We start from the raw sequence: 22,160 nt of genomic DNA on the forward strand, positions 1-22,160 counted from the left end.
GCTTTGTTTATTCGGTTGCTAGGGTACTGTATTTGGTTGCTATGGAAAAATTTGGCATCCACTAGTGATTACACTCAGAGCCACGAGTTAAACGGTCCAACCCCCGTGTCTCTACAATGTTCTGATGCGGAGATATAAGGTTTTGTTTACTCTGTTGCTAGGGTACTGTATTTGGTTGCTAGGGAAAAAATTGGCACCCACTTGTGATTACACTCCAAGGCAGAAGTCAAACGGTCCAACCCCCGTGTCTCTACGATGTTCTGATGCGGAGATATAAGGCTTTGTTTACACTGTTGCTAGGGTACTGAATTTGGTTGCTAGGGAAAAAATTGGCATCCACTAGTGATTACATGCCGAGTCACGAGTAAAACGGTCCAACCCCCGTGTCTCTATGATGTTCTGATGCGGAGATATAAGGCTTTGTTTACTCTGTTGCTAGGGTACTGTATTTGGTTGCTAGGGAAAAAATTGCATCCACTAGTGATTACCCTCCGAGTCATGAGTCAAACGGTCCAACCCCCGTGTCTCTACGATGTTCTGATGCGGAGATATAAGGCTTTGTTTACTCTGTTGCTAGGGTACTGTATTTGGTTGCTAGGGGAAAAAATGGCATCCACTAGTGATTACCCTCCGAGTCACGAGTCAAACGGTCCAAACCCCATGTCTCTACAATGTTCTGATGCGGAGATATAAGGCTTTGTTTACTCTGTTGCTAGGGTACTGTATTTGGTTGCTAGGGAAAAAAATGGCATCCCATAATGATTACACTCTGAGTCACTAGTCAAACGGTCCAACCCCCGTGTCTCCACGATGTTCTGATGCTGAGATATAAGGCTTTGTTTACTCTGTTGCTAGGGTACTGTATTTGGTTGCTAGGGAAAAAATTGGCATCCCATAATGATTACACTCCGAGTCACGAGTCAAACGGTCCAACCCCCATGTCTCTACGATGTTCTGGTGCGGAGATATAAGGCTTTGTTTACTCTGTTGCTAGGGTCCTGTATTTGGTTGCTAGGGAAAAAATTGGCATCCCATAATGATTACACTCCGAGTCAGGAGTCAAACGGTCCAACCCCCGTGTCTCTACGATGTTCTGATGCGGAGATATAAGGCTTTGTTTACTCTGTTGCTAGGGTACTGTATTTGGTTGCTAGGGAAAAAATTGGCATCCCATAATGATTACACTCTGAGTCACTAGTCAAACGGTCCAACCCCCGTGTCTCTACGATGTTCTGATGCGGAGATATAAGGCTTTGTTTACTCTGTTGCTAGGGTACTGTATTTGGTTGCTAGGGAAAAAATTGGCATCCCATAATGATTACACTCTGAGTCACTAGTCAAACGGTCCAACCCCCATGTCTCTACGATGTTCTGATGCAGAGATATAACTGTTTGAATTTTATGTTGCTAGGGTGCTCAAAAGTGGTTGCTAGGGGCGTGGCTTAAAAGCTTTGGGAATATCCTGATAGACTGATTGGATGTCTGAGTAAAATGAGCCCACCCCCTTGTCTTTACGACATTGTAAAGCAAAGATATCCCATCTGGAACTTTTTTATTCCCTTATATGGGCATGTTTCCTGCCCCATTATAAGTCAATAGGAAAATTCGGGTGCCTCTTACACCCCAGGGGTACAACTTACACCCCATTGTGATCCATGTTCTTACAGAGTCTACCACCCTCTTCAAATGTTATAACCCACATGTTTTTACAAAATCCTCACCTGTACCTATGACCCGTCAAAGTTTTTGCAATGTTAAGTCTATGGGATTTTCCCCCATTGACTTTTCATTGGGGCACTTTTGGGCGCCTCTTACACCCCAGGGGTACAAGTTACACCCCAATGTGATGTATGTTCTTACAGAGTCTACCACCCTCTTCAAATGTTGTAACCCACATGTTTCTACAAAATCCTTGAGCGGAGCTATGACTCGTCAAAGTTGGGCGCAATGTTAAGTCAATGGGATTTTTCGGGTGGTTTTTCGCCCCCCTTTCGGAAATCCTGCACCCGATCGCTTATAAAAGTCATAGCACACCTCTCCTCAATAAGCCGGTCGATTTGAGCCCTCTTTCATGGGTCTACGACAAACCGTGCGGGACGAGTTAGGTGCCGAAAAAACGTGCAGATGTAAGAATAAAATATAACTAGATAGGTACATTTCCTGAAGAAAATGTGAGTGGTGCTTGCCGTGGCAAGTTTCGTGGGACAATTTATGATTATACTCCAAGCCAAAAGTCAAACGATCCAACCCCCGTGTCTCTACGATGTTCTGATGCGGAGATATAAGGCTTTGTTTACTCTGTTGCTAGGGTACTGTATTTGGTTGCTAGGGAAAAAAATTGCATCCACTAGTGATTACCCTCCGAGTCATGAGTCAAACGGTCCAACCCCCGTGTCTCTACGATGTTCTGATGCGGAGATATAAGGCTTTGTTTACTCTGTTGCTAGGGTACTGTATTTGGTTGCTAGGGAAAAAATTGGCATCCCATAGTGATTACACTCTGAGTCACGAGTCAAACGGTCCAACCCCTGTGTCTCTACGATGGTCTGATGCTGAGATATAAGGCTTTGTTTACTCTGTTGCTAGGGTACTGTGTTTGGTTGCTAGGGAAAAAATTGGCATCCCATAGTGATAACACTCTGAGTCACGAGTCAAACGGTCCAACCCCCGTGTCTCTACGATGTTCTGATGCGGAGATATAAGGCTTTGTTTACTCTGTTGCTAGGGTACTGTATTTGGTTGCTAGGGAAAAATTTGGCATCCCATAGTGATTACACACTGAGTCACGAGTCAAACGGTCAAACCCCCGTGTCTCTACGATGTTCTGATGCGGAGATATAAGGCTTTGTTTACTCTGTTGCTAGGGTACTGTATTTGGTTGCTAGGGAAAAAATTGGCATCCCATAGTGATTACACTCTGAGTCACGAGTCAAACGGTCCAACCCCCGTGTCTCTACGATGTTCTGATGCGGAGATATAAGGCTTTGTTTACTCTGTTGCTAGGGTACTGTATTTGGTTGCTAGGGAAAAATTTGGCATCCCATAGTGATTACACACTGAGTCACGAGTCAAACGGTCAAACCCCCGTGTCTCTACGATGTTCTGATGCGGAGATATAAGGCTTTGTTTACTCTGTTGCTAGGGTACTGTATTTGGTTGCTAGGGAAAAAATTGGCATCCCATAGTGATTACACTCTGAGTCATGAGTCAAACGGTCCAACCCCCGTGTCTCTACGATGTTCTGATGCTGAGATATAAGGCTTTGTTTACTCTGTTGCTAGGGTACTGTATTTGGTTGCTAGGGGCGGGGCTTGGGAGTGGCCAATGATGTGACCAGTTGCTACACTCCGAGTCACAAGTAAAACGGTCCAACCCCCGTGTTTCTACGATGTTCTGATGCGAAGATATAAGGCTTTGTTTACTCTGTTGCTAGGGTACTGTATTTGGTTGCTAGGGGCGGGGCTTGAGAGTGGCCAATGATGTGACCAGTTGCTACACTCCGAGTCTCAAGTAAAACGGTCCAACCCCCGTTTTTCTACGATGTTCTGATGCGAAGATATAAGGCTTTGTTTACTCTGTTGCTAGGGTGCTCACATTTGGTTGCTAGGGGCGTGGCTTGGGAGTGGCCAATGATGTGGCCAGTGATTACCCTCCGAGTCACGAGTAAAACGATCCAACCCCCGTTATTCTACGATGTTCTGATGCCTAGATAAAACTGTTTGAATTTTATGTTGCTAGGGTGCTTAAAAGTGGTTGCTAGGGGCGTGGCTTAATAGCTCTGGGACTATCCTGATAAATTGATTGGATGTCTGAGTAAAATGAGCCCACCCCCATGTCTCTACGACATTGTAAAGCGAAGATATTCCATCTGGAACTTTTTTATTCCCTTATATGGGCATGTTTCCTGCCCCATTATAAGTCAATGGGAAATTTCGGGTGCCTCTTACACCCCAGGGGTACAACTAACACCCCAATGTGATGTATGTTCTTACAGAGCCTACCACCCTCTTCAAATGTTATAACCCACATGTTTCTAAAAAATCCTCGAGCGGAGCTATGACCCGTCAAAGTTCGGCCCAATGTTAAGTCAATGGGATTTTTCGGGTGGTTTTTCGCCCCCCTTTCGGAAATCCTGCACCCGATCTCTTATAAAAGTCATAGCACACCTCTCCTCAATAATCCGGTCGATTTGAGCCCTCATTCGTGTGTCTACGGCAAACCGTGCGGGACGAGTTACGCGCCAAAAAAGTGTCCAGAAAAAGAATAAGAACTAGATAGGTACATTTCCTGAAGAAAATGTGAAGTGGTGCTTGCCGTGGCAAAATTCTCGGGACAATTTATGATTATACTCCAACCCAAAAGTAAAACGTTCCAACCCCCGTGTCTCTATGATGTTTTGATGCAGAGATATAAGGCTTTGTTTATTCGGTTGCTAGGGTACTGTATTTGGTTGCTATGGAAAAATTTGGCATCCACTAGTGATTACACTCAGAGCCACGAGTTAAACGGTCCAACCCCCGTGTCTCTACAATGTTCTGATGCGGAGATATAAGGTTTTGTTTACTCTGTTGCTAGGGTACTGTATTTGGTTGCTAGGGAAAAAATTGGCACCCACTTGTGATTACACTCCAAGGCAGAAGTCAAACGGTCCAACCCCCGTGTCTCTACGATGTTCTGATGCGGAGATATAAGGCTTTGTTTACACTGTTGCTAGGGTACTGAATTTGGTTGCTAGGGAAAAAATTGGCATCCACTAGTGATTACATGCCGAGTCACGAGTAAAACGGTCCAACCCCCGTGTCTCTATGATGTTCTGATGCGGAGATATAAGGCTTTGTTTACTCTGTTGCTAGGGTACTGTATTTGGTTGCTAGGGAAAAAATTGCATCCACTAGTGATTACCCTCCGAGTCATGAGTCAAACGGTCCAACCCCCGTGTCTCTACGATGTTCTGATGCGGAGATATAAGGCTTTGTTTACTCTGTTGCTAGGGTACTGTATTTGGTTGCTAGGGGAAAAAATGGCATCCACTAGTGATTACCCTCCGAGTCACGAGTCAAACGGTCCAAACCCCATGTCTCTACAATGTTCTGATGCGGAGATATAAGGCTTTGTTTACTCTGTTGCTAGGGTACTGTATTTGGTTGCTAGGGAAAAAAATGGCATCCACTAGTGATTACCCTCCGAGTCATGAGTCAAACGGTCCAACCCCCATGTCTCTACGATGTTCTGATGCGGAGATATAAGGCTTTGTTTACTCTGTTGCTAGGGTACTGTATTTGGTTGCTAGGGAAAAAAATGGCATCCACTAGTGATTACCCTCCGAGTCACGAGTCAAACGGTCCAAACCCCATGTCTCTACGATGTTCTGATGCGGAGATATAAGGCTTTGTTTACTCTGTTGCTAGGGTACTGTATTTGGTTGCTAGGGAAAAAAATGGCATCCACTAGTGATTACCCTCCGAGTCACGAGTCAAACGGTCCAAACCCCATGTCTCTACGATGTTCTGATGCGGAGATATAAGGCTTTGTTTACTCTGTTGCTAGGGTACTGTATTTGGTTGCTAGGGAAAAAAATTGCATCCACTAGTGATTACCCTCCGAGTCATGAGTCAAACGGTCCAACCCCCGTGTCTCTACGATGGTCTGATGCTGAGATATAAGGCTTTGTTTACTCTGTTGCTAGGGTACTGTATTTGGTTGCTAGGGAAAAAATTGGCATCCCATAATGATTACACTCTGAGTCACTAGTCAAACGGTCCAACCCCCGTGTCTCTACGATGTTCTGATGCGGAGATATAAGGCTTTGTTTACTCTGTTGCTAGGGTACTGTATTTGGTTGCTAGGGAAAAAAATGGCATCCACTAGTGATTACCCTCCGAGTCACGAGGTCAAACGGTCCAAACCCCATGTCTCTACGATGTTCTGATGCGGAGATATAAGGCTTTGTTTACTCTGTTGCTAGGGTACTGTATTTGGTTGCTAGGGAAAAAAATGGCATCCACTAGTGATTACCCTCCGAGTCATGAGTCAAACGGTCCAACCCCCATGTCTCTACGATGTTCTGATGCGGAGATATAAGGCTTTGTTTACTCTGTTGCTAGGGTACTGTATTTGGTTGCTAGGGGCGTGGCTTGGGAGTGGCCAATGATGTGCCCAGTGATTACACTCCGAGTCACAAGTAAAACGGTCCAACCCCCGTGTCTCTACGATGTTCTGATGCGGAGATATAAGGCTTTGTTTACTCTGTTGCTAGGGTACTGTATTTGGTTGCTAGGGGCGTGGCTTGGGAGTGGCCAATGATGTGCCCAGTGATTACACTCCGAGTCACAAGTAAAACGGTCCAAACCCCGTGTCTCTACGATGTTCTGATGCGGAGATATAAGGCTTTGTTTACTCTGTTGCTAGGGTACTGTATTTGGTTGCTAGGGGCGTGGCTTGGGAGTGGCCAATGATGTGCCCAGTGATTACGCTCCGAGTCACAAGTAAAACGGTCCAAACCCCGTGTCTCTACGATGTTCTGATGCGGAGATATAAGGCTTTGTTTATTCAGTTGCTAGGGTGCTCAAATTTGGTTGCTAGGGGCGTGGCTTGGGAGTGGCCAATGATGTGCCCAATTGTTACACCCCTAGTCACAAGTAAAACGGTCCAACCCCCGTGTCTCTACGATGTTCTGATGCCGAGATATAACTGTTTGTATTTTAGGTTGCTAGGGTGCTCAAAAGTGGTTGCTAGGGGCGTGGCTTAGTAAGTCTGTAAGGATCCTGAGAGACTGATTGGATGCCTGAGTAAAATGAGCCCACCCCCATGACTCTATGACACTGTGGTGCAAAGATATCCATCCGGGCATTTTATAATGGCAGTCTATGGTATAGGTTGCTAGGGTGCCCAAAATGGTTGCTATGGTAACCTTACACCCCATTGTGGGGGACGTCCTGACAGAGTCTAGCACCCTCTTCAAATTTAGTAACCCACATGTTTCTATGAAATCCTGGCTCGGACCTATGACCCGTCAAAATTTTTGCAATGGTAAGTCTATGGGATTTTGCCCCATTGACTTTTCATTGGGGCACTTTTGGGCACCTCTTACACCCCAGGGGTACAACTTACACCCCATTGTGATCCATGTTCTTACAGAGCCTACCACCCTCTTCAAATGTTGTAACCCACATGTTTCTACAAAATCCTCGAGCGGAGCTATGACTCGTCAAAGTTGGGCGCAATGTTAAGTCAATGGGATTTTTCGGGTGGTTTTTCGCCCCCCTTTCGGAAATCCTGCACCCGATCGCTTATAAAAGTCATAGCACACCTCTCCTCAATAAGCCGGTCGATTTGAGCCCTAATTTATGGGTCTACGACAAAGCGTGCGGGACGAGTTAGGTGCCGAAAAAACGTGCAGATGTAAGAATAAAATATAACTAGATAGGTACATTTCCTGAAGAAAATGTGAAGTGGTGCTTGCCGTGGCAAATTTCGGGAAACAATATATGATTACACTCTAAGTCACGAGTCAAACGGTCCAACCCCCGTGTCTCTACGATGTTCTGATGCGGAGATATAAGGCTTTGTTTACTCTGTTGCTAGGGTACTGTATTTGGTTGCTAGGGAAAAAATTGGCATCCCATAATGATTACACTCCGAGTCACGAGTCAAACGGTCCAACCCCCGTGTCTCTACGATGTTCTGATGCGGAGATATAAGGGTTTGTTTACTCTGTTGCTAGGGTACTGTATTTGGTTGCTAGGGAAAAAATTGGCATCCCATAATGATTACACTCTGAGTCACGAGTCAAACGGTCCAACCCCTGTGTCTCTACGATGTTCTGATGCGGAGATTTAAGGCTTTGTTTACTCTGTTGCTAGGGTACTGTATTTGGTTGCTAGGGAAAAAATTGGCATCCCATATTGATTACACTCTGAGTCACGAGTCAAACGGTCCAACCCCCGTGTCTCTACGATGTTCTGATGCGGAGATATAAGGCTTTGTTTACTCTGTTGCTAGGGTACTGTATTTGGTTGCTAGGGAAAAAATTGGCATCCCATAATGATTACACTCCGAGTCACGAGTCAAACGGTCCAACCCCCGTGTCTCTATGATGTTCTGATGCGGAGATATAAGGGTTTGTTTACTCTGTTGCTAGGGTACTGTATTTGGTTGCTAGGGAAAAAATTGGCATCCCATAATGATTACACTCTGAGTCACGAGTCAAGCGGTCCAACCCCTGTGTCTCTACGATGTTCTGATGCGGAGATATAAGGCTTTGTTACTCTGTTGCTAGGGTACTGTATTTGGTTGCTAGGAAAAAAATTGGCATCCCATATTGATTACACTCTGAGTCACGAGTCAAACGGTCCAACCCCCGTGTCTCTACGATGTTCTGATGCGGAGATATAAGGCTTTGTTTACTCTGTTGCTAGGGTACTGTATTTGGTTGCTAGGGAAAAAATTGCATCCACTAGTGATTACCCTCCGAGTCACGAGTCAAACGGTCCAACCCCCGTGTCTCTACGATGTTCTGATGCGGAGATATAAGGCTTTGTTTACTCTGTTGCTAGGGTACTGTATTTGGTTGCTAGGGAAAAAAATGGCATCCACTAGTGATTACCCTCCTAGTCACGAGTCAAACGGTCCAAACCCCATGTCTCTACGATGTTCTGATGCGGAGATATAAGGCTTTGTTTACTCTGTTGCTAGGGTACTGTATTTGGTTTCTAGGGAAAAAATGGCATCCACTAGTGATTACCCTCCTAGTCACGAGTCAAACGGTCCAAACCCCATGTCTCTACGATGTTCTGATGTGGAGATATAAGGCTTTGTTTACTCTGTTGCTAGGGTACTGTATTTGGTTGCTAGGGGCGTGGCTTGGGAGTGGCCAATGATGTGCCCAGTGATTACACTCCGAGTCACAAGTAAAACGGTCCAACCCCCGTGTCTCTACGATGTTCTGATGCGGAGATATAAGGCTTTGTTTAATCTGTTGCTAGGGTACTGTATTTGGTTGCTAGGGGCGTGGCTTGGGAGTGGCCAATGATGTGCCCAGTGATTACACTCCGAGTCACAAGTAAAACGGTCCAACCCCCGTGTCTCTACGATGTTCTGATGCGGAGATATAAGGCTTTGTTTAATCTGTTGCTAGGGTACTGTATTTGGTTGCTAGGGGCGTGGCTTGGGAGTGGCCAATTATGTGCCCAGTGATTACACTCCGAGTCACAAGTAAAACGGTCCAACCACCGTGTCTCTACGATGTTCTGATGCGGAGATATAAGGCTTTGTTTACTCTGTTGCTAGGGTACTGTATTTGGTTGCTAGGGGCGTGGCTTGGGAGTGGCCAATGATGTGCCCAGTGATTACACTCCGAGTCACAAGTAAAACGGTCCAAACCCCGTGTCTCTACGATGTTCTGATGCGGAGATATAAGGCTTTGTTTATTCGGTTGCTAGGGTGCTCAAATTTGGTTGCTAGGGGCGTGGCTTGGGAGTGGCCAATGATGTGCCCAATTGTTACACCCCTAGTCACAAGTAAAACGGTCCAACCCCCGTGTCTCTACGATGTTCTGATGCCGAGATATAACTGTTTGTATTTTATGTTGCTAGGGTGCTCAAAAGTGGTTGCTAGGGGCGTGGGTTAGTAAGTCTGTAAGGATCCTGAGAGACTGATTGGATGCCTGAGTAAAATGAGCCCACCCCCATGTCTCTATGACACTGTGGTGCAAAGATATCCATCCGGGCATTTTATAATGGCAGTCTATGGTATAGGTTGCTAGGGTGCCCAAAATGGTTGCTATGGTAACCTTACACCCCATTGTGGGGGACGTCCTGACAGAGTCTAGCACCCTCTTCAAATTTAGTAACCCACATGTTTCTATGAAATCCTGGCTCGGACCTATGACCCGTCAAATTTTTTGCAATGGTAAGTCTATGGGATTTTGCCCCCTTGACTTTTCATTGGGGCACTTTTGGGCACCTCTTACACCCCAGGGGTACAACTTACACCCCATTGTGATCCATGTTCTTACAGAGCCTACCACCCTCTTCAAATGTTGTAACCCACATGTTTCTACAAAATCCTCGAGCGGAGCTATGACTCGTCAAAGTTGGGCGCAATGTTAAGTCAATGGGATTTTTCGGGTGGTTTTTCGCCCCCCTTTCGGAAATCCTGCACCCGATCGCTTATAAAAGTCATAGCACACCTCTCCTCAATAAGCCGGTCGATTTGAGCCCTAATTTATGGGTCTACGACAAACCGTGCGGGACGAGTTAGGTGCCGAAAAAACGTGCAGATGTAAGAATAAAATATAATAATAATAAATATGAGCAATAGTAATAGTGATGCCTTGCATAAATGCAAGCACCACTAATAATAACTAGATAGGTACATTTCCTGAAGAAAATGTGAAGTGGTGCTTGCCGTGGCAAATTTCGGGGGACAATATATGATTATACTCCAAGCCAAAAGTAAAACAATTCAACCCACATGTCTCTACGATATTCTGATGCGAAGATATAAGGCTTTGTTTATTCGGTTGCTAGGGTACTGTATTTGGTTGCTAGGGAGAAAATTGGCATCCACTAGTGATTACACTCCGAGTCACGAGTCAAACGGTCCAACCCCCGTGTCTCTGCGATGTTCTGATGTGGAGATAAAAGGCTTTGTTTACTCTGTTGCTAGGGTAATGTATTTGGTTGCTAGGGAGCAAATTGGCATCCACTAGTGATTACACTCCGAGTCACGAGTCAAACGGTCCAAACCCCGTGTCTCTACGATGTTCTGATGCGGAGATATAAGGGTTTGTTTACTCTGTTGCTAGGGTACTGTATTTGGTTGCTAGGGAAAAAATGGCATCCACTAGTGATTACCCTCCGAGTCATGAGTCAAACGGTCCAACCCCCGTGTCTCTACGATGTTCTGATGCGGAGATATAAGGCTTTGTTTACTCTGTTGCTAGGGTACTGTATTTGGTTGCTAGGGAAAAAATGGCATCCACTAGTGATTACACTCCGAGATACGAGTCAAACGGTCCAACCCCCGTGTCTCTGCGATGTTCTGATGTGGAGATAAAAGGCTTTGTTTACTCTGTTGCTAGGGTAATGTATTTGGTTGCTAGGGAGCAAATTGGCATCCACTAGTGATTACACTCCGAGTCACGAGTCAAACGGTCCAAACCCCGTGTCTCTACGATGTTCTGATGCGGAGATATAAGGGTTTGTTTACTCTGTTGCTAGGGTACTGTATTTGGTTGCTAGGGAAAAAATGGCATCCACTAGTGATTACCCTCCGAGTCATGAGTCAAACGGTCCAACCCCCGTGTCTCTGCGATGTTCTGATGCGGAGATATAAGGCTTTGTTTACTCTGTTGCTAGGGTACTGTATTTGGTTGCTAAGGAAAAAAATGGCATCCACTAGTGATTACCCTCCGAGTCACGAGTCAAACGATCCAACCCCCGTGTCTCTACGATGTTCTGCTGCGAAGATATAAGGCTTTGTTTACTCTGTTGCTAGGGTACTGTATTTGGTTGCTAGGGAAAAAAATGGCATCCACTAGTGATTACCCTCCGAGTCACGAGTCAAACGGTCCAAACCCCGTGTCTCTACGATGTTCTGATGCGGAGATATAAGGCTTTGTTTACTCTGTTGCTAGGGTACTGTATTTGGTTGCTAGGGAAAAAAATGGCATCCACTAGTGATTACCCTCCGAGTCACAAGTCAAACGGTCCAACCCCCGTGTCTCTACGATGTTCTGATGCGGAGATATAAGGCTTTGTTTACTCTGTTGCTAGGGTACTGTATTTGGTTGCTAGGGAAAAAAATGGCATCCACTAGTGATTACCCTCCGAGTCACGAGTCAAACGGTCCAAACCCTATGTCTCTACGATGTTCTGATGCGGAGTTATAAGGCTTTGTTTACTCTGTTGCTAGGGTACTGTATTTGGTTGCTAGGGAAAAAAATGGCATCCACTAGTGATTACCCTCCGAGTCAAGAGTCAAACGGTCCAACCCCCATGTCTCTACGATGTTCTGATGTGGAGATATAAGGCTTTGTTTACTCTGTTGCTAGGGTACTGTATTTGGTTGCTAGGGGCGTGGCTTGGGAGTGGCCAATGATGTGCCCAGTGATTACACTCCGAGTCACAAGTAAAACAGTCCAACCCCCGTGTCTCTACGATGTTCTGATGCGGAGATATAAGGCTTTGTTTACTCTGTTGCTAGGGTACTGTATTTGGTTGCTAGGGGCGTGGCTTGGGAGTGGCCAATTATGTGCCCAGTGATTACACTCCGAGTCACAAGTAAATGGTCCAACCCCCGTGTCTCTACGATGTTCTGATGCGGAGATATAAGGCTTTGTTTACTCTGTTGCTAGGGTACTGTATTTGGTTGCTAGGGGCGTGGCTTGGGAGTGGCCAATGATGTGCCCAGTGATTACAGTCCGAGTCACAAGTAAAACGGTCCAAACCCCGTGTCTCTACGATGTTCTGATGCCGAGATATAACTGTTTGTATTTTATGTTGCTAGGGTGCTCAAAAGTGGTTGCTAGGGGCGTGGCTTAGTAAGTCTGTAAGGATCCTGAGAGACTGATTGGATGCCTGAGTAAAATGAGCCCACCCCCATGTCTCTATGACACTGTGGTGCAAAGATATCCATCTGGGCATTTTATAATGGCAGTCTATGGGATAGGTTGCTAGGGTGCCCAAAATGGTTGCTAGGGTAACCTAACACCCCATTGTGGGGGACGTCCTGACAGAGTCTAGCACCCTCTTCAAATTTAGTAACCCACATGTTTCTACGAAATCCTCGCTTGGACCTATGACCCATCAAAGTTTTTGCAATGTTAAGTCTATGGGATTTTCCCCCATTGACTTTTCATTAGGGCACTTTTGGGAGCCTCTTACACCCCAAGGGTACAACTTACACCCCAATGTGATGTATGTTCTTACAGAGTCTACCACCCTCTTCAAATGTTGTAACCCACATGTTTCTACAAAATCCTTGAGCGGAGCTATGACTCGTCAAAGTTTTGCCCAATGTTAAGTCAATGGGATTTTTCGGGTGGTTTTTTGCCCCCCTTTCGGAAATCCTGCACCCGATCGCTTATAAAAGATATAGCCACCATCTCTTCAATAAGCCGGTCGATTTGAGTCCTTATTCATGGGTCTACGACAAACCGTGCGGGACGAGTTACGCGCCGAAATTTTGTCCAGAAATAAGAATAATAACTAGATATTAAAGTTTGAAGACAAACTTTATGTTGGCTTGAAAAAGCGTAGCTTGAACGTTTAAAACGGTTTGACAGAAGTTTAGTTTAGTAGGCTATCTGGCTGTTAGAATGTTTAAGTATGAAGGTAGCATGATTAACATGAAGTTAGCATGATGTTAGCATGATTAGCATGATGCTAGCATGAAGCTAGCATGATTAACATTAAGCTAGCATGATGCTAGCATGATTAGCATGAAGCTAGCATGATGCTAGCATGATTAGCATGAAGCTAGCATGATGCTAGCATGATGAGCATGAAGCTAGCATGATGCTAGCATGATTAGCATGAAGCTAGCATGATGCTAACATGATTAGCATGAAGCTAGCATGATGCTAGCATGATTAGCATGAAGCTAGCATGATGTTAGCATGATTAGCATGAAGTTAGCATGATCAGCATGAAGCTAGCATGATTAGCATGAAGCTAGCATGATGCTAGCATGATTAGCATGAAGCTAGCATGATGCTAGCATGATGCAAACATGATTAGCATGAAGCTAGCATGATGTTAGCATGATTAGCATGAAGCTAGCATGATGCTAACATGATTAGCACGAAGCTAGCATGATTAACACGAAGCTAGCATGATGCTAGCATGATTAGCATGAAGCTAGTATGATGTTAGCATGAATAGCATGAAGCTAGCATGATGCTAGCATGATTAGCATGAAGCTAGCATGCTGCTAGCATGATTAGCATGAAGCTAGCATGATGTTAGCATGATTAGCATGAAGCTAGCATGATGCTAGCATAATTAGCATGAAGCTAGCATGATGCTAGCATGATTAGCATGAAGCTAGCATGATGTTAGCATGATGCTAGCATGATTAGCATGAAGCTAGCATGATGTTAGCATGATTAGCATGAAGCTAGCATGATGCTAACATGATTAACACGAAGCTAGCATGATGCTAGCATGATTAGCATGAAGCTAACATGATTAGCTAGCATGATTAGCATGATGTTAGCATGAAGCTAGCATGATTAGCATGAAACTAGCATGATGCTAGCATGATTAGCATGAAGCTAGCAAGATGTTAGCATGATTAGCATGAAGCTAGCATGATGCTAGCATGATTAGCATGAAGCTAGCTTGATTAGCATGAAGCTAGCATGATTATCATGCGGCTAGCATGATGTTAGCATGACTAGCATGAAGCTAGCATGATGCTAACATGACAAGCATGAAGCTAGCATGTTGCTAGCATGATTAGCATGAAGCTAGCATGATGCTAGCATGATTAGCATGAAGCTAGCATGATGCTAGCATGATTAGCATGAAGCTAGCATGATGTTAACATGATTAGCATGATGCTAGCATGATTAGCATGAAGTTAGCATGATGTTAGCATGATTACCATGAAGCTAGCATGATGCTACCATGAAACTAGCATGATTCTAGCATGATGAGCATGAAGCTAGCATGATTCTACCATGATTAGCATGAAGCTAGCATGATTGTAGCATGATTAGCATGAAGCTAGTATGATGCTAGCATGATTAGCATGAAGCTAGCATGAGGCTACCATGATTAGCATGAAGTAAGCATGAGGTTAGCATGATTAGCATGAAGCTAGCATGATTTAACGTGAAGCTAGCATGATTAGCATGATGCTAACATGATTAGCATGACGCTAGCACTATTTGGCGTGCAGCTAACAAGATTTGACATGAAGTTGGCATGATTTAGCATGAACTTAACAAAATGTATTATGAAATTAGCATAAAGCTAGCATGAAACTAGCATGAAGCTAGTTTGACTTAGCATGGAGCTAGCATGAAGCTAACATGACCCAAAGACCCAACCCTCATGTCTCTATGATGTTCAGATCAAGAGATAAAAGGCTTTGTTTATTATGTTGCTAGGGTGTTCATATTTGGTTGCTAGGGGCGTGGCTTAATGCCTCAATAAGAATCCTATTAAGACTGATTGGATGCCTGAGTAAAATGAGCCCACCCCCATGTCTCTATGACACTCTGGTGTAAAGATATCCATCTGGGCTTTTTATAATGGTAGTCTATGGGAGATGTTGCTAGGGTACCCAAAATTGTTGCTAGGGGCGTGGCTAAATAGCTTTGGGGCGATCCTAAGAGACTGATAGGATGACTGAGTAAAATGAGCCCACCCCCATGTCTCTACAACACTCTAAAGTAAAGATATTCCATCTGGCACGCTTTCATTCCCTTATATGGGCATGTTTCCTGCCCCATTATAAGTCAATGGGAAATTTTGGGGGCCTCTTACACCCCAGGGGTATAGCTTACACCCCATTGTGATGTATGTTCTTACAGAGCCTGTCAGCCTCCTTAAATGTGGTAAGCCACAAGTTTCTACAAGTTTCTTACTCACAGCTATGACCCGTCAAAGTTTGTCTCAATGTTAAGTCAATGGAAATTTTGGGGTGTTCGAGCCCCCCGTTTAGGAATTCGGAAGGTCCCATCAGTTAGAAAAGATATAGCACACTAAGTCAGAGCAGTCTGAAGGTCTGTGGAAAATTTGGTGCATGTAGCTTGAAAGCCCTAGGACGAGTTAGTGTCGGAAATTTAGTCTCAGAAGAAAGCGGAATAATAATAATAAAAATAAGTTTAATAGCAATAACAATATATTGGCTTTTTCAAAGCCAACATAATAATAACTAGATAGGTACATTTCCTGAAGAAAATGTGAGTGGTGCTTGCCGTGGCAAAATTCTGGGGAACATATATGATTATACTCCAAGCCAAAAGTAAAACGATCCAACTCCTGTGTCTCTACGATGTTCTGATGCGAAGATATTAGGCTTTGTTTACTCTGTTGCTAGGGTACTGTATTTGGTTGCTAGGGAAAAAATTGGCATCCCATAGTGATTACACTCTGAGTCACGAGTCAAACGGTCCAACCCCCGTGTCTCTACGATGTTCTGATGCTGAGATATAAGGCTTTGTTTACTCTGTTGCTAGGGTACTGTATTTGGTTGCTAGGGAAAAAATTGGCATCCACTAGTGATTACACTCTGATTCACGAGTCAAACGGTCCAACCCCCGTGTCTCTACGATGTTCTGATGCGGAGATATAAGGCTTTGTTTACTCTGTTGCTAGGGTACTGTATTTGGTTGCTAGGGAAAAAATGGCATCCCATAATGATTACACTCTGAGTCACGAGTCAAACGGTCCAACCCCCGTGTCTCTACGATGTTCTGATGCGGAGATATAAGGCTTTGTTTACTCTGTTGCTAGGGTACTGTATTTGGTTGCTAGGAAAAAAAATGGCATCCCATAATGATTACACTCTGAGTCACTAGTCAAACGATCCAACCCCCGTGTCTCTACGATGTTCTGGTGCGGAGATATAAGGCTTTGTTTACTCTGTTGCTAGGGTACTGTATTTGGTTGCTAGGGAAAAAATTGGCATCCCATAATGTTTACACTCCGAGTCACGAGTCAAACGGTCCAACCCCCGTGTCTCTACAATGTTCTGATGTGGAGATATAAGGCTTTGTTTACACTGTTGCTAGGGTACTGTATTTGGTTGCTAGGGAAAAATTGGCATCCAATAGTGATTACATGCCGAGTCACGGGTAAAACGGTCCAACCCCCGTGTCTCTACGATGTTCTGATGCGGAGATATAAGGCTTTGTTTACTCTGTTGCTAGGGTACTGTATTTGGTTGCTAGGGAAAAAATGGCATCCCATAATGGTTACACTCTGAGTCACGAGTCAAACGGTCCAACCCCCATGTCTCTACGATGTTCTGATGCGGAGATATAAGGCTTTGTTTACTCTGTTGCTAGGGTACTGTATTTGGTTGCTAGGGAAAAAATTGGCATCCCATAATGATTACACTCCGAGTCACGAGTCAAACGGTCCAACCCCCGTGTCTCTATGATGTTCTGATGCGGAGATATAAGGCTTTGTTTACTCTGTTGCTAGGGTACTGTATTTGGTTGCTAGGGAAAAAATTGGCACCCCATAATGATTACACTCTGAGTCACGAGTCAAACGGTCCAACCCCCATGTCTCTACGATGTTCTGATGCGGAGATATAAGGCTTTGTTTACTCTGTTGCTAGGGTACTGTATTTGGTTGCTAGGGGCGTGGCTTGGGAGTGGCCAATGATGTGCCCAGTGATTACACTCCGAGTCACAAGTAAAACGGTCCAACCCCCGTGTCTCTACGATGTTCTGATGCGGAGATATAAGGCTTTGTTTACTCTGTTGCTAGGGTACTGTATTTGGTTGCTAGGGGCGTGGCTTGGGAGTAGCCAATTATGTGCCCAGTGATTACACTCCGAGTCACAAGTAAAACGGTCCAACCCCCGTGTCTCTACGATGTTCTGATGCGGAGATATAAGGCTTTGTTTACTCTGTTGCTAGGGTACTGTATTTGGTTGCTAGGGGCGTGGCTTGGGAGTGGCCAATGATGTGCCCAGTGATTACACTCCGAGTCACAAGTAAAACGGTCCAAACCCCGTGTCTCTACGATGTTCTGATGCGGAGATATAAGGCTTTGTTTATTCGGTTGCTAGGGTGCTCAAATTTGGTTGCTAGGGGCGTGGCTTCGGAGTGGCCAATGATGTGCCCAATTGTTACACCCCTAGTCACAAGTAAAATGGTCCAACCCCCGTGTCTCTACGATGTTCTGATGCCGAGATATAACTGTTTGTATTTTATGTTGCTAGGGTGCTCAAAAGTGGTTGCTAGGGGCGTGGCTTAGTAAGTCTGTAAGGATCCTGAGAGACTGATTGGATGCCTGAGTAAAATGAGCCCACCCCCATGTCTCTATGACACTGTGGTGCAAAGATATCCATCCGGGCATTTTATAATGGCAGTCTATGGTATAGGTTGCTAGGGTGCCCAAAATGGTTGCTATGGTAACCTTACACCCCATTGTGGGGGACGTCCTGACAGAGTCTAGCACCCTCTTCAAATTTAGTAACCCACATGTTTCTATGAAATCCTGGCTCGGACCTATGACCCGTCAAAATTTTTGCAATGGTAAGTCTATGGGATTTTGCCCCATTGACTTTTCATTGGGGCACTTTTGGGCACCTCTTACACCCCAGGGGTACAACTTACACCCCATTGTGATCTATGTTTTTACAGAGCCTACCACCCTCTTCAAATGTTGTAACCCACATGTTTCTACAAAATCCACGAGCGTAGCTATGACCCATCAAAGTTGGGCCCAATGTTAAGTCAATGGGATTTTTGGGGTGGTTTTACGCCCCCCTTTCGGAAATCCTGCACCCGATCCCTTATAAAAGTCATAGCACACCTCTCCTCAATAATCCGGTCGATTTGAGCCCTCTTTCATGGGTCTACAACAAAGCGTGCGGGACGAGTTAATCGCCGAAAAAAGTGTCCGGATGTAAGAATAAAATATAACTAGATAGGTACATTTCCTGAAGAAAATGTGAAGTGGTGCTTGCCGTGGCAAAATTCTCGGGACAATATATGATTATACTCCAACCCAAAAGTAAAACGTTCCAACCCACTATCCACTAGTGATTACACTCAGAGTCACGAGTTAAACGGTCCAACCCCCGTGTCTCTACGATGTTCTGATGCGGAGATATAAGGCTTTGTTTACACTGTTGCTAGGGTACTGTATTTGGTTGCTAGGGAAACAATTGGCATCCACTGGTGATTACACTCTAAGTCACAAGTCAAACGGTCCAACCCCCGTGTCTCTACGATGTTCTGATGCGGAGATATAAGGGTTTGTTTACACTGTTGCTAGGGTACTGTATTTGGTTGCTAGGGAAAAAATTGGCATCCACTAGTGATTACATGCCGAGTCACGAGTAAAACGGTCCAACCCCCGTGTCTCTACGATGTTCTGATGCGGAGATATAAGGCTTTGTTTACACTGTTGCTAGGGTACTGTATTTGGTTGCTAGGGAAAAAATTGGCATCCACTGGTGATTACACTCTAAGTCACAAGTCAAACGGTCCAACCCCCGTGTCTCTACGATGTTCTGATGCGGAGATATAAGGGTTTGTTTACACTGTTGCTAGGGTACTGTATTTGGTTGCTAGGGAAAAAATTGCCATCCACTAGTGATTACATGCCGAGTCACGAGTAAAACGGTCCAACCCCCGTGTCTCTACGATGTTCTGATGCAGAGATATAAGGCTTTGTTTACACTGTTGCTAGGGTACTGTATTTGGTTGCTAGGGAAAAAAATTGGCATTCACTAGTGATTACATGCCGAGTCACGAGTAAAACGGTCCAACCCCCGTGTCTCTACGATGTTCTGATGCTGAGTTATAAGGCTTTGTTTACACTGTTGCTAGGGTACTGTATTTGGTTGCTAGGGAAAAAATTGGCATCCACTAGTGATTACATGCCGAGTCACGGGTAAAACGGTCCAACCCCCGTGTCTCTACGATGTTCTGATGCGGAGATATAAGGCTTTGTTTACACTGTTGCTAGGGACTGTATTTGGTTGCTAGGGAAAAAATTGGCATCCACTAGTGATTACACTCTGATTCACGAGTCAAACGGTCCAACCCCCGTGTCTCTACGATGTTCTGATGCGGAGATATAAGGCTTTGTTTACTCTGTTGCTAGGGTACTGTATTTGGTTGCTAGGGAAAAAAATGGCATCCCATAATGATTACACTCTGAGTCACGAGTCAAACGGTCCAACCCCCGTGTCTCTACGATGTTCTGATGCGGAGATATAAGGCTTTGTTTACTCTGTTGCTAGGGTACTGTATTTGGTTGCTAGGGAAAAAATTGGCATCCCATAATGATTACACTCTGAGTCACTAGTCAAACGGTCCAACCCCCGTGTCTCTACGATGTTCTGGTGCGGAGATATAAGGCTTTGTTTACTCTGTTGCTAGGGTACTGTATTTGGTTGCTAGGGAAAAAATGGCATCCCATAATGATTACACTCTGAGTCACGAGTCAAACGGTCCAACCCCTGTGTCTCTACGATGTTCTGGTGCGGAGATATAAGGCTTTGTTTACTCTGTTGCTAGGGTACTGTATTTGGTTGCTAGGGAAAAAAATGGCATCCCATAATGATTACACTCTGAGTCATGAGTAAAACGGTCCAACCCCCGTGTCTCTACGATGTTCTGATGCGGAGATATAAGGCTTTGTTTACTCTGTTGGTAGGGTACTGTATTTGGTTGCTAGGGAAAAAAATTGGCATCCACTAGTGATTACATGCCGAGTCACGAGTAAAACGGTCCAACCCCCTTGTCTCTACGATGTTCTGATGCAGAGATATAAGGCTTTGTTTACACTGTTGCTAGGGTACTGTATTTGGTTGCTAGGGAAAAAAATTGGCATCCACTAGTGATTACATGCCGAGTCACGAGTAAAACGGTCCAACCCCCGTGTCTCTACGATGTTCTGATGCTGAGTTATAAGGCTTTGTTTACACTGTTGCTAGGGTACTGTATTTGGTTGCTAGGGAAAAAATTGGCATCCACTAGTGATTACATGCCGAGTCACGGGTAAAACGGTCCAATCCCCGTGTCTCTACGATGTTCTGATGCGGAGATATAAGGCTTTGTTTACACTGTTGCTAGGGTACTGTATTTGGTTGCTAGGGAAAAAATTGGCATCCACTAGTGATTACACTCTGATTCACGAGTCAAACGGTCCAACCCCCGTGTCTCTACGATGTTCTGATGCGGAGATATAAGGCTTTGTTTACTCTGTTGCTAGGGTACTGTATTTGGTTGCTAGGGAAAAAAATGGCATCCCATAATGATTACACTCTGAGTCACGAGTCAAACGGTCCAACCCCCGTGTCTCTACGATGTTCTGATGCGGAGATATAAGGCTTTGTTTACTCTGTTGCTAGGGTACTGTATTTGGTTGCTAGGGAAAAAATTGGCATCCCATAATGATTACACTCTGAGTCACTAGTCAAACGGTCCAACCCCCGTGTCTCTACGATGTTCTGGTGCGGAGATATAAGGCTTTGTTTACTCTGTTGCTAGGGTACTGTATTTGGTTGCTAGGGAAAAAAATGGCATCCCATAATGATTACACTCTGAGTCATGAGTAAAACGGTCCAACCCCCGTGTCTCTACGACTTTGTAAAGCGAAGTTATCCCATCTGGAACTTTTTTATTCCCTTATATGGGCATGTTTCCTGCCCCATTATAAGTCAATGGGGAATTTTAGGGTGCCCCTTACACCCCAGGGGTACAGCTTACACCCAAATGTGATGTATGTTCTAACAGAACCTATCACCCTCTTCAAATGTTGTAACCCACACGTTTCTACAATATCCTCGAGCAGAGCTATGACTCGTCAAAGTTGGGCGCCATGTTAAGTCAATGGGATTTTTCGGGTGATTTTTCGCCCCCCTTTCGAAAATCCTGCACCCGATCCCTTATAAAAGATATAGCACACCTCTCCTCAATAAGCCGGTCGATTTGAGCCCTCTTTCATGGGTCTACGAGAAAGCGTGCGGGACGAGTTACGCGCCAAAAAAAGTGTCCAGATATAAGAATAAAATATAATAAGTATGAGCAATAATAATAGTGATGCCTTGCATAAATGCAAGCACCACTAATAATAATATCCCTGAGCAATAGTAATAGTGATGCTTTGCATAAATGCAAGCACCACTAATAATAATAATTTTTGCAATAATAATAGTGATGCTTTGCATAAATGCAAGCACCACTAATAAGTATGCAAGATAATAATAGTGATGCCTTGCATAAATGCAAGCACCACTAATAATATCCCTGAGGAATAGTAATAGTGATGCCTTGCATAAATGCAAGCACCACTAATAATAATAAGTATGCAAGATAATAATAGTGATGCCTTGCATAAATGCAAGCACCACTAATAATAATAATAATAATAAAAAGCCCAGTAAGAACAGTACAGCGCATTTTCAATGCACTGTAATTAGTACTTTTCTACACAATTATAGCACTTCAACAT

At 44.5% G+C, this 22,160-nt stretch overlaps 1 protein-coding gene across 3 annotated transcripts in view; it reads right to left on the reverse strand.

Moving 5' to 3' along the window:
- kiaa1549lb (KIAA1549-like b) overlaps nucleotides 1-22,160 on the reverse strand; it is a 131,136-nt gene that overhangs the window by 60,080 nt on the left and 48,896 nt on the right. The gene's annotated exons all lie outside the window — the stretch shown is intronic.

Source organism: Paramisgurnus dabryanus, chromosome 9 (genome assembly GCF_030506205.2).
Source record: "Paramisgurnus dabryanus chromosome 9, PD_genome_1.1, whole genome shotgun sequence".
Classification (NCBI taxonomy): Eukaryota; Metazoa; Chordata; class Actinopteri; order Cypriniformes; family Cobitidae; genus Paramisgurnus; species Paramisgurnus dabryanus.